At 39.3% G+C, this 10,450-nt stretch overlaps 1 long non-coding RNA gene across 1 annotated transcript; it reads right to left on the bottom strand.

Moving 5' to 3' along the window:
- Window positions 1-5,242: 5,242 nt before the first annotated feature.
- LOC139117568 (uncharacterized) lies at window positions 5,243-9,973 on the bottom strand. The gene is made up of 2 exons (XR_011548554.1): window positions 8,482-9,973; window positions 5,243-6,766 (listed from the first exon to the last, which is right to left on the bottom strand). It is a non-coding gene; the product is annotated as an uncharacterized lncRNA (long non-coding RNA).
- Window positions 9,974-10,450: the final 477 nt, after the last annotated feature.

Genomic DNA, 10,450 nt, shown 5'->3' with positions numbered 1-10,450 from the left:
CAGTGCTAAGTTAAGACCGAAATACCAAGGTTGGTAGAATATATCTTTATTAGCGATACAACGAAACACCTACCCACCTCTGGGACGGACATGTAGACAACGCCCTGTGCCCAAACATTAATATCCTTGCCTCGCTACTCAGAGAGCAAGACCACTAAAATGCATTAAAATAAATTTTCACAAACACAAACTAAGGAAAGAATCTAAACTGCGACTGATGAGAAACCACACTCGGGTTTCGAAACTCAAGCGTCAAAGGGCGACTCTATCAACTTTGTAACACCATAGGCCCGCTGCGTCTCGCCATAAGTTTTCCCCACACAAACAAAACATTACCGTACACACTAATCCAAACTTCCCTACAAATATCCGAAGCGAAACAAACATTTCATTAACACAAACAATCGGATAAGAATGTAGGAACACATTTTCGAAACGAATCAAACACAAACTCGACACAAAAAACATTTTGGATAGTTAGGTGGGGAGCCTCTTTCACATTTTTACATACGAAAGATTTGGATTTTTTATTTCACTCAAGGATTGACACTGATAAGCTTACTTGACTTCTTTTGTCACCAAAGTAAACAATCACTGACTTGAGTGACAGCTTACGCTCTGCATATATGCATAGAAAATGAACACGTCAGAACTAATCCATGCATAAATGTATGTCAATTAATCGGGTTACCCGTGATTTTCACGGGTTGAAGCGGTTTGAAACCGGACACTTCCTGAGGGCAGTACTTGGCATGTAAATAATAATTTCACTAACATGAGGTCTGGAAATAGATACCAATCAATAAGGTGTCGCACAAATAGATTTAGAAATACTTTTGTACCCTCAGTAGTGAGAATACTTAACCAATCGTCCATCAGGTAAATACTTAACTGTGGACATAGTTACCGTATTGTGACATTGTTTTTATTGTACAGTTCTACTTGAAGTTTTTGTGCTTGGTGTTTTCAGCGATTGTGCTTTTTAAACTATGTACATATGATTGGTCAGTGTTTTATCCATTTCAACTTTTGTTATCTATTTTATATACGCCATTACGCATTTCGATTTTTATATTGGACTAATAAAGTATAAAGTATAAAGTAAAGCATAAATTAATCCAAAGACGTAAAAGTTACGTCACGGTGTATTAATTGTCAATGCAACTTGTTTATGTTTATATTATTACAGCGAGCGCGAGTGGAAACTGGACACCTAATTAGCGAAGTACCCAGCTATATTGCGAGGCATATTGCTATTTCCCTTTGTAATTCGCCAGTGACTTTGTTAACTTGTCAGCGATATCGTTTTATTTTACAGTCATCTGCAGATACATTGTGCATGTTGCAATACAGCTTATCTGGGTTTGAGTAATTCAGTATGGGGGTGGCTGCTTGTTGCTTCATGGGATACAAAACGAGTAAAGATAATAATGATATTCAGGTGAATATCAGAAACTTCACTACAAAATAAAGATATTTTTAAGCTACACTTGTGGTCTCATTTAGTGCTCTCTGAATTTCGATAAAATCCCCTTTTGTTTGCGTCTACTTCTTCTGTGAATGAGTGGTTTCTTCCAAATAGAGTGGCTGGGGCATGGCAACAAGAGCGACGTGAATGGCGGCAAAACTTTTCTGTCCAGGCTCACGTACGTCTGGCCACATTCCACATTCGTGGTATCCACGCAAACAACAATAAAGGAGTTTATGCTCGAGTCCAGGAGAAGTGATCATCTCAGCATATTTTTGTAACTTTTGAATTGTATAGAGTCAGTACAACCGGCGATTGTGGAGGTAAAAAGAGATGCTGCAATGCGAAGCGCACCATGAAAGTTTTGTAGAGATTTAACACAATATCCAGAATAACTGAATGCGTGCCTTCAGTAACACAGTCTCTCTTATTGAGGATCCGTGTCATGAATAAGTATAGCGTACTCGCACCTGAATTTTGCATTTTCTTACAGGTTTTAATATCAAACCACAGTAAAAAGGGTCCATAAAATTACATTCGGTTATAGAGACAATTTACCCAGCTATCCCAGTGACTTTCTGCTTTCACACATGAGCAAACGGCCGTCGGCAAGTCTCATCATTCCTTATCTAGAATAAACTATTTTGTGATTAGGTCGAACGCGTTTCCAGCGGCACCGACTCTCAGGATAAAATCAATTTAGAATACCAAAAGTATTTTACCTAAGTGAAGACAATTATAACTTAGAAATGTAAGTGGAAATTGCACATTGACGCAATGTGATTTCAACCTAAATTGACGCTAAATGTACTGCAGCCTAGTGCGGACGCCCCTCAAAAGAAAAAGCACCCTTCTCCGTTTTGTCACATGACACAAAATACCGTTGCATCTTTCAAAGAAAACTTCAACTGGCCGAGATGTCGAACCGTCTCAATATCGATATGCGACTGAAAATTATTGAAAATTATTGAATTGTCTACGGCTGGAAACAGTGTGCGTCAGATCGCTGAACAGCTGAATACGCCAAAGTCTACGGTTCAGAACGTGATAACCCTCTTTACCAGGACGGGTTCCGTTTTGCGGCAGAAGATACCGGGAGCTCCGCGTTCAAAATGCTTGCCGGACGTAGTTGAATTTGTCGAATTTCTCAAATTCAAAAAAACATCGATCACTGCCTCTGAGATACGGGCAGAACTCCTTCGTGAAAACATTTGCACGGAAGAGACTCTCCCAGCATGCAGAACAATTTACGAAATTCTCAGGAGAGATCTGAATTACTCATACAAGAAAATACAAAGTATTCCTGCTGAACAGCTGACTGAACGGAATTTACAGAGGATAATGATGTTGTATATTGATGCAATCACCCAACTGGACCCTCTCAGCGTTCATTTTTTCGATGAGGCAGGCATCAAAAGGACAACCGCTAACAGACAATACGGGCATAGTCAAATAGGGCAGCGTGCGTTTGAAGTTCAGCGTTATACATCAGACGCAGAAAATGTAACCTCAGCGAGGCTCACCGAGTGGACAGCCCTCGCTGTTCCTATTGCCGGTAGCCCTGTGTCCGCGGCGGTGACAAATGTTGCAAGTACTTCTGAGATTAGTTCCCACGGGTTTGGCTTCGGTAACTACTCTGTCCATTTCTTGCTTCTGTGCTATCACTGCCACTTTTTCACTTTTGAGAAAATTATTCTATTTCCTTACACATTTCTTCCTCTTTCTTATCTTTCCATCGTTTGCTTTTCGACTTGACGGTCTCTAACTCATGATCAAGTTGTAGTTCTTGTCTTGCTCGTATCCGTCTTTCGCCATCTCCGCCTGCACTGTTGTCATTACTAGACTCATCCCGATCTCTTTTTCGGCCTTGTAAAGCCATGGCTGGTGAACACCCTTCGCTGACCATAAGTTTTAATCGAACGAAGTCCGCATTATGAACTGGTACAGCGCATCGGTACATATCTTGAAGATCATATTCATTATCACTGAGAGTGATGACAGTCTTCTCATCGTTGACGTATTGTAACTGAAAAGCTACATTTTTGAGCGATGGTATGTTTTGAGTGATGAAAGACTTCAATTGGGAATATTGTTTGAGTTGTTCTTTGGCGTACACCTGACGGGTTCTGCCGCGGTAAAGTATTTGAAATTGGTACATAATCAGCGAACTAAATAAGAATAATGATAACGTCAACTGTTCATTTGAAACTTCACTTCGCGAGGTGAAACCGCTCAGCCAACTACCTGGAAGTTTTGCTGCCAAAAAGTCGTGTAACCGCTCATTGGCCGTCCTGTATGGAAGATACCACTCACTCACAAACAACAATTGCAGCGAACATCATGCACATTTTATTGAAATCCGATGAGCAGTAAATGAGACCAAAAGTGTAGTTTGAAGAAATATCTTTATTTATCAGTGAAGTTTCACTCCACTGTCTATGGAGTAGTGTATGATTTTATCACGGATATTATTATCTTCACTCATTTTGAATCCCACGAAGCAACAAGCAGCCACCCCTATACTGAATTACTCAAACCCAGATAAGCTTTATTGCAACATCTCAAAGTGTCTGCAGCTGACTGTAACATAAAACGATATCGCTGACAAGTTAACAAAGTCACTGGCGAATTACAAAGGGAAATAGCAATATGCCTCGCAATACAGCTGGGTACTTTGCTAATTAGGTGTCCAGTTTCCACTCGCGCTCGCTGTAACTAGTTGAGAAATCTAATTCGTCAGAGGATTCTTACAGCGTTTAGAGAAATGTTATTGACGTTTTTGAAAATTTCTCATTTTCAAACCAGTACTTTTTGAGAAACAAAATTTTTACCTAAAATGGCAAAATTGCCTTAAAATGCAAATTGAATATTTCTGCACAATTTGAACAAATCTGAAGTAGATCATCCGTAGGGAAATAGCAAAGCTAACTGACAGGTAGTTTTGAAGAAGAAGATTTTTAAAAATTTTTTACCAAAAACGACAAAAATTGCCTTAAAATACAAATATGCAAATTTCACCACGATTTGAACAAATCTGACTGGAGTCACCCTAAGTAAACTGCATATCAAATTGCAAAGCAATCGGACAAGTGTTTTCAGAGAAGAAGATTGTTTTACCAAAAACAGGAAAAAATGCCCCTAAAATACAAATATGCAAATTTCACCACGGTTTGAACAAACTTAAGTGAAGTAACCCCAAGTGAACTGCATATAAAATTTCAAAGCAATCGGACTTGCGGTTTCCGAGGAGAAGGCAATTGTTGACGGATGACGGACGACGACGGAAAATAAACCTATTTGATAAACTCCGCGTCGCTGACAGCGTAGCTAAAAAGTAGATGAGCTTACATTTACAGATCAAATAGACATTACTTCACCATCCAATTACACCAAATTAGTTCCAATCGTGTTTGATTTTATTTTGTGTGTAAAACCCTATACAAGATATACAACGCTGAAATTACATAAAATTTAGTAAAATTTGCTCTGAATTTGAAAGTGACAAAATTTTTGGGCTGACGATTTTTTGGGGGACAGTTATGTTACCCAAAATTTGATATCCAGACACTTGTTTGGTGCTAAATGTTTCAGGCGCTGTGCAAGACCCGGACGATCGTTCATAACGGTTGTAGTGCTACAAATGAGAAGTTCAGTGACTAAGCAAGTGTTTGTAAGCTTCAATATTGAACGTAGATAATCATCTTACAGATAAAGGTATATATCTATACTGAACTTCGAGAATTGATAATTAAATGATACACAAAAGCGATAATATGCGGTATGCGGTGGTCGTCACACCCCACGAGCGTACTGTGTACCCTCTAAAGACTCACCACTTTTATTTACACAATTCCCCCCTTACAACGCATTGTCTAAAGGCAATAGACTAAACAGGATCTGTAAAACTGCATTTACAAGATTTAGAGAATATACACATAAAAAATCCTTGTGTGGACATCGTGGAGTTTCGACCGAGACTGAAGACAAAAGACCTTTACACCAATATATACGCATTCAACACCTGGTGACACAAGCGTCAATCAAAGGAATTCTCTTATGCAACGAATAGATAGTAATTATATGCTAATCTTCGAAACGCATATAATTATTCAATCTATACTGAACTTCGAGAATTGATAATTAAATGATACACAAAAGCGATAATATGCGGTATGCGGTGGTCGTCACACCCCACGAGAGTGAAAAAGCTAGGCTAGTAGTTATGCTGCATTGCACGGGTACGAAATATCTCCATCGATGAACAACTAATCGTCTATCTGGACTCAATGAATAAAAAATATGACGCAATAAATAGAGGCCGAAGACGAGGAGACTGTAACAGCGAAAGACTTGTAAACAGGTTGAAAAAAATACTGAGAGTAAAATACAAAGCAACATACTCAAAACAGGAAGTATGAAAAAGCCTAAATGCACATAGCCGCTCAGGAAAAACCAGAGCTAAAAAACCTACATGGAAAATAGGAAAAAACCTCTGGAAACCTGAACCCGATTGCATGCTAGATGTGCCAATGGGTCGGGATTTCTTATTATCGAAACAAACAAAAAGTGATTGAAAATAAATACAGAAACGAAGTGAAAAACAACTGGTTCAAATAAACAGAATTGCACAGAGTTAGTGGCACTGTCGGACTTATGGCAAAACTACAAATTAATATTTATAAACAAATGTGAACCGCCTAAAATCTGTTAATCTTGCAGCTATTGGCTGACAACGACTCATACCTAGACAATTTTCTACATTTCTATAAACTGCAGAAAAATTAATTATTGTATTCTGACATTTACTCTCATTAATTCCATGTTGAGCAAGTCGACGATATCCTTAGAGCTAGTGGATATCCATCCGCCGTATATGGCTAAGCACCGGTCTCTCACACTGTTATCAGCTGCTCCATGCCCTGGAAAGCGTCTTTTAGAAACGTCGGCTTGGCCAAGATGCGTCTGCAGCCCGTCAAATGTAGATTGAAGAGGATGAACCAAACGATGTACCGTACAATAGACTGTTCCGGATAAAGTATGGAACCCTCTGATGCCGTTATAGACCACCATTTTCAATGATACTGCCAGTCTTGGCGATGGACTGCAGTGTGGAAGATCGGTTCGGCAGGGAATACAGCATCCATAGTCATGCTCGTTGAATACCAATTTATCCAGTGGAGCCCTCCATTTCTGTACTTTGATACTGTGAACCTGCTTTCCATACTGACATCACATCTGGAAGGGTTTATGTAGATTACATAAGGCTGGGCCATCGAACTCTGTTCTTCATTGCTCCATCTGGAAAAAAAAAAATAATAACGCAAAAAACGGCAAACTAGAAGATCCATCAACAGAAGTCACGAATGTGATGCTAATAGGCTACATGCAAGAACAAAACTATTTTTGCAAATAAACCACACCAGGTTTGCAAGCTAATATCCCGAATCTCAGTCACCAAGGTATGCTGACTCGCATCATTAAGTCATGAATTGCCTCAATGGAGGAGATCGCTGGCGAAAGCCATAACAATATTGACAAGCCTGAATAAAGAACATGACCGAAAAGTCATTCACTCACGAATAGCCTCAATGGATGACATAATCGGCGAAAGTAATATTGACAGTCTCTTTCTCATATTACTTTCAATTGAAATGTACGATGGGCCGAGGCCTTGTATTGAAATAAATTTAAATCTGAAATCTGAAATAATCGGCGAAAGCAATTATTCACAGGCCCAGGAAATGGGTATGACCGACGAAAAGTCATTCACTCCATAATAGTCTCAATGAAAGACATAATTGGCGAAAGCCATAAACAAGCCCTGAAAATGGGCATGACAGAAAAGTCATTCACTCTCGAATAGCCTCAATGGATGACATAATCGGCGAAAGCAATTATTAACAGGCCCTGGAAACGGTTATGACCGACGAAAAGTCATTCACTCCAGAATAGCCGCAATGAAAGACAACTTTGAATTGGCGAAAACCATAAACAACAGGCCATGAAAATGGACATGACATAAAAGTCATTCACTCTCGAAAGAGTCTAGATAACGTTAATGTAAATGCAATATCAAATTATATTCCAACAGCACTGCACAAATGGCAAACATCAAAACATGAAAGTCAGCAATCCAAAAACAGACTAGAAGGATGTCGCCTGGAAGATAATTACAACTCTACAACAACTATAAAGCCAAATTACCATTGTAGAAAACTAGCCTCTAACCATGGAGCGACCGAAAGGATGACACTGTCACCAGCATATTGAAAGTAAGACAATCTAAAATGGAAGGTGATGGTTCGTAAAAATCGCCGGGCACTGGCTGTGTGCTTCTTTGTGTGATGTACAAGACACTTTAGGGCAGCAAAGAGACCTTTCACAAAATCTGCAAACCGCTTAAAATTGCAAACGGACATTCCAGAACAAACAACATGGACTTATCGGAGAAAATTAAGATGATGGATAGCTGACAATACAGGCTTGAACGGAGGACATGACAAGTTGTTTTCGTTCGTGCAATTTTGACATTAAGCATCTACGGCTTCTGCGCCAGGAATCCCACACGCCGAAACCAAGCGAAAAATAAAGTACGACAGTAAATAACGAAAATATTAACAGCGACGCTCCAGAGAAGCAATTTTAACTGATTATCGAAAAACCAACGTACTAGAATGTGATGCAGAAATGAGAGCAGGGAGCCTAAAAAAAAAGGCAGCGCTTATAATTTACGAAAAGTCGAACTTTGCTTGACACCCCATAAAACTGAGAACACGCAAAAAAAAATACAGAGAAAAAGCAAAGCAAAACAAAACAAAACTGGTAACTCTTCCCAGAGCAACTGGCAATAAAAAAGAAAATCAACATTTGTTCGCAAGTTTACGTACCGAACATCTACCAAGTGTTAAAAGATCTGCGAAAACGAAATTGATGATGCCGATTTTCCTTTGAGGAATAGAAAATACCATGCTTGGCATAACATAATGAAACTTAATAAACATTCACCAACCAACCTGCTTGGAGTAAATCATTCCGTTGAATCAGACGCCGACGTTAGCGGAAACCAAGGATTCATGGTCAGAAAAACCATCATCTAAGCCACAGATTGTGGAGACTGTCTCCACAGATCCGATTTAAGCATACAACATGACAGTGGACGCAAACGTAATGTTTGACAAATGCTTACAACTTCGGAGAAACAATAACAAGCTGTGCTGACAGTAAAGCAAACTGAATAAATTACATATAAAGTAATTTGTACTAAGCTTATTCATCAAAAACCCAAGCAAATCCTACAAATTCATACACAACAAATCCCAAGCAAATCCCACAATTTTACAATGCAAATCCCAAGAAATTCCCTCAAATATTTACAGTAAAAATCTCATAAAGTTACAGTGCTTGTAAAAACGTCAACGTGGTAATAATGGAACTCCCAATCACATGTAACAAAGAAGAGTTATCGCTCAACATTTGAGTTAGTCTTATGATCTTCACAACGGAAATCTTTCTTTTCTGAATATTTATTGACATGCCCCGAGGTCGGCTTGAACCAATCTTACCTTTTTTCTTCCCCTCTGCAATAGAGCCCATACAGAAAGGAGGAGACGAATGCTGGGATATGCAACGGTTTTCAAGCAATATTGCAGAATACCCCTGTTCACAAAACACATGCTTCCTGCATGAAAAGCAATTACTTCAAGAAATAGGTGGAGGAGAATGGAGATGGCATGGGAGAATGAATGAAAGGCAAGCTGAAGCTAAATGACAAATACCTTTAACATATGGCAGACAATTTTGACTTTTTAAAATTTCAATGACCAACGCAAAGTGCCCACTACAGACATGCCTAAAAACTGCTTCACTCAGGTCTACTAGGACAATGACGAGAGTCAAAGACAAAATTAAGTTTAGATACTACACAGGATTAGATGGATGAGTAGCGAGTTGATAGGGCAGAAAGTTTGATGCACTGGTCGTTGCCTGCTTAGAAGAGATTGGAAAAGTCTATCTGTTCTGCAAAAACCACCGTCCGCAACGAAACCGTGAGTCGATCCGAAGGTGGAAGCTGAAGTACTGGACGAAATATGGTCGCAGGTTGCAAGAAACTTTTTGACAGTCACAGAAACTGACGTTTTTGAAACAAGCTGCTCATGAGAAAAACCTATTGGAATGGGACTTTGTTTCATCTTCTTAATTTTCTGTTCTCCTCTCCTCCGGAGCGTTGCATTCATTTCTCGACATCGGTTTCATACGCTAATTCGCCAGAAATCTATTCGTAGACGGTCCCCAGCCGAATTCTCTCGTCTGCTAATTTAGATAATTTCATGCGATAAGTAACGAGACAAATACCTTACTCTCCCTTCGTGCTCAAACTGCTGTCTGTTGCATGGTTTAAGGAACTTCGTAACTGTCAGTACACCCTTCTTGGCAGCGTAATAATGGTTTCTGAATTGTTCTAACCGGTAGCCCTCTTGAATTGTGCGAGGAAGCTTCAACTGTCGAGATGGGCAATAATTGCAAGTAATGATGCTACGCCAGGTGGCGTTGAAGTCAGCTCCTTAGTATCTCTGCAGTGTTGACTGTTGTGTGGACATCGTGGAGTTTCGACCGAGACTGAAGACAAAAGACCTTTACACCAATATATACGCATTCAACACCTGGTGACACAAGCGTCAATCAAAGGAATTCTCTTATGCAACGAATAGATAGTAATTATATGCTAATCTTCGAAACGCATATAATTATTCATGTTTCGCACTACAATGTAAAACGTACTATTTTACTCAGTGTCAATACGCATCAAATTGGCATTTGTTATAAGCGATAAGGAGAATCACAGTTACTTATACGGCGATGTCAGGATGGCTATTAAAATGCACATCACCAAGTTAGGGTCTGTCGTACTACCCATGCTATTACTTATTAAGCAACATGTACACATGTACCTTGTGTAAAAATGTTTCAACAGTATCATTAACC

The sequence above is a fragment of the Ptychodera flava genome, chromosome 18, assembly GCF_041260155.1.
Source record: "Ptychodera flava strain L36383 chromosome 18, AS_Pfla_20210202, whole genome shotgun sequence".
NCBI lineage: Eukaryota > Metazoa > Hemichordata > Enteropneusta > Ptychoderidae > Ptychodera > Ptychodera flava.
Note: the sequence above shows the minus strand (reverse complement) of the source record. Positions and strands in the feature narration are given on the sequence as shown.